Raw genomic sequence first — 3,596 nt, forward strand, 5'->3', positions numbered from 1 at the left:
GCTGGTCTCGAACTCTTGACCTCAGGTGATCCACCCCCCTGGCCTCCCACAGTGCTGGGATTACAGGCGTGAGCCACTGTGACCAGCTGCAGTGTGATTTCTAAGTAGAGAGATGGGCCCCCGGCCTTACAGTCCTTTAGTGCCAAAGCTGGAACAAAACTTCACTTCTGAGACATCCAAATCCACCATTCTTTCCACTCCCTATTTCCTTAGGAAAGTGTTAAATAATGTTTATGAATAATAAGGCCAATTTTAAGGGGGAGGAGCCCCATACCCCACCCCCACCTTATCTATCCCCCATACATCTACCATTCAAGCCTGAGAGGCTCCCTCCACCCCACTTTAGAACATTAGCATTCAATTCAACAGATGCTAGGTCAGGGCTATGCCCAGGCCTAGGGGTGAATGAGACATTGTCCCTGCCCTCCAGTGGGGAGAAACAGGCACTTTCACTTCAGGCTGGGTTCAATGCCTCAATTCAGTAAATACGTCCTCTGAAAACAAGCAACTTCGGTGGCAGGGTGGCTCTTGCCTGTAATCCCAGCACTTTGGGAGGCCGAGGCAGGTGGATCACCTGAGGCCAGGAGTTCAAGACCAGCCTGGCCAACATGGCAAAACCCTGTTTCTACTAAAAATACAAAAATTAGCTGGGCGTTGTGGTGGGCGTCTGTAGTCTCAGCTACTCAGAAGGCCAAGCAGGAGAATCGCTTGAACCCAGGAGGCGGAGGTTGCAGGCAGCCGAGATCATGCTACTGCACTCCAGCCGTGGTGACAGAGTGAGACTCCATCTCAAAAAGAAAGAAAGAAAAAGGGCTGGGCGTGGTGGCTCACGCTTGTAATCCCAGCACTTTGGGAGGCCGAGGCGGGCGGATCACGAGGTCAGGAGATCGAGACCATGGTGAAACCCCGTCTCTACTAAAAATACAAAAAATTAGCCGGGCGTGGTGGCGGGCGCCTGTAGTCCCAGCTACTCGGAGAGGCTGAGGCAGGAGAATGGCGTGAACCGTGAACCCGGGAGGCGGAGCTTGCAGTGAGCAGAGATTGCGCCACTGCACTCCAGCCTGGGCGACAGAGCGAGACTCCGTCTCAAAAAAAAAAAAAAAAAAAAAAAAGAAAGAAAGAAAAACAGAAAAAAGGCAACTTCTTTCAGAAAGTTAGTGATCAATGCGCGGGTAGAGTAACACATTAAATGCTAGGTAACCAGGCAGTTATGAGAAGGGTTTGGAGGACCAATTAGTGGAGTCGTGGGGCGGGGCTGGGCTGGAGGGTGGCAACAGAGAAAGTTCTCTGGATCCACCGCTCCAATTAAGATTTCCTGCCCATGTCCTTCAGGTTCCACCTGGGCCCACCCCTTCCAGGCTGCCACCACCCCCTCCCACCAATCACTAAGCTTTAGCTACTCCAGTCCTAAAATAAACATCAGCCTAATCCCTTTCACTCCTCCACCCCTCTTCCTGCAGCCATGGACTTGACTCCACTTTCCTCCTAGGTAATGTTGCTGGAAAAATACAAACAACCAGTTAAATGTGAATTTCAGATAAGCAATGAGTACCTTTTTTTAGTATAAGTATTTCCAAATATTATATGTGTCAGTGGGATAAGCTTATATGAAAAAATATTGTTTGGCCGGGCGTGGCGGCTCATGCCTGTAGTCCCAGCACTTTGGGAGGGTGAGGCGGATGGATTGCTTGAGCTCATGAGTTCAAGACCAGCCTGGGCAACATGGCAAAACCCTGTCTCTACAGAAAATACAAAAATTAGCTGGGCGTGGTGGTGCTCACGTCTGTAGTCCCAGCTACTTGAGAGGCTGAGGTGGGAGGATGGCTTGAGCCTGGGAGGTGGAGGTTGCCTCAAGCCAAGATCGCATTACTGTACTCTAGCCTGGGAGTGCAGAGCCAGACCTTGTCTCGAAAAAAAAAAAGGTTTGTTGTTTATCTGAAGTTCAAACTGGTTGCCTTGCATCTTTATTTGCTAAAGCTGGAACCCTACCCCAGGTGCACCACCAGAGCCTCCCCAACCCTCCCAAACTCCCTCTAGGTGGTTATTTTCTGGCTCCCCATTGCTTTCAGGCTAAAATCTCAATTTCTGGCCCCCTGCCTCCTTGGCCAGCCCTATTTCCTACCCCTTCTACCCCACTGCACCCTCCACCCCCCCATCCTAGCTTGCTGGGGCAACTGGCCCTAAGTCCCTTGCCCTCTGCCTGGAGAACCTTCTCCCCTCCTCCGAATAGGCTGGTTCCTAACACCTCCTAACACTCTACTCAGGTGTCACCTCCTCTGAAGTCCTTCCCGAACCCCCACCCCATTCCCCACCCTGGGTTAGGAGCTTTCTCTGGGATCTGGAGGAACTAAGTGAATATTTCTTTATCTGTCAGCACTTGTCAAACTGTCAACATTGTAATAATGTCATTTTACTGGCTCTCTTAGATTGTGAGTTTCTTGAGAGCAGGGGCTGTGTTCTTTCAGCCTTCTCATTTCTAGAACCGGAAATTCCTGCCTGGTTGGCAGACAACAAGAGCTTACTTAATAATTTTGCAGATAAGGCCCAAGAGAAAAAACATCATTTATCGACTGCCTATTGCCAGTGAAGCACTGCTGCTCTGGGCCAGCCGCTTCAGGTGTTATTTTTGACCCTATAGTCAGAAAAAGGGCTCTGGAGAAAAAGCACGCAGCAAGGCTTGTGTGGGCTTGCCTAGTGTGCCCCTGTCCCACTCCCCCAGGCGGGCAGATGTGAGTCGCTAGTGATTGCTGGTTGGAAATGGAATCTCCTTGGATATTAACCATCCTGGTGGTTCTAGAAAGTGGAAGGTGTTTTCTGGAGAAGGGGCCTGCTATGATCGGAATGTTGTTGTCCCCGCTCCATTCATTTGTTGAAACTTAATCCTCAATGTGATAGTATTAAAAGGTGGGGCCTTTAGGAAGTGATTAGGTCATGAAGGCGGAACCCTCTGGAATGGAATTCATGCTCTTAGAAAAGAAGCTGGTGGCCAGTTGCAGTGGCTCACGCCTGTAATCCCAGCACTTTGGGAGGTGGAGGAAGGCAAATTGCTTGAGCCCAGGAGTTCAAGACCAGCCTGGACAACATAGTGAGACCCTGTCTCTACAAAAAATACAAAAATTAGCCAGGTGTGGTGGTGCACGCGTGTAGTCCCAGCTACTCAGGAGGCTGAGTTGGAAGGATTGCTTGTACATGGGAGGTCAAGGCTGCAGTGAGCTGTAATTGTGCCATTGCACTCCAGCCTGGACCACAGAGTGAGATTCTGTCTCAAAAAAAAAAAAAAAAAAGAAAGGCTGGTGGGGGGGTGTCTGTCTGTTCCTTCCTTGGTCATATGAGGACTCAGACGATATCATCTGTGAAGCAGAGGGAGCCTTCATCAGACACCTAACCTGCTGGTGCCTTGATGTTGGATTTCCCACCCTCCAGAGCTGTAAGCAATACATTTCTGCTGTTTCTAAATTATCCACTCTAAGGTATTTTTGTTGTAGCAGCACAGATGGACTAAGACAGCGCAAGTGTAGAGAGCATGAAAAAATGTCAGGGATCTGGCCAGATTCCACGGGCCACGCATTTCACCTAGGGCGCTACTCCTTGAACAA

The sequence above is a fragment of the Hylobates moloch genome, unplaced genomic scaffold, assembly GCF_009828535.3.
Source record: "Hylobates moloch isolate HMO894 unplaced genomic scaffold, HMol_V3 SCAFFOLD_1, whole genome shotgun sequence".
NCBI lineage: Eukaryota > Metazoa > Chordata > Mammalia > Primates > Hylobatidae > Hylobates > Hylobates moloch.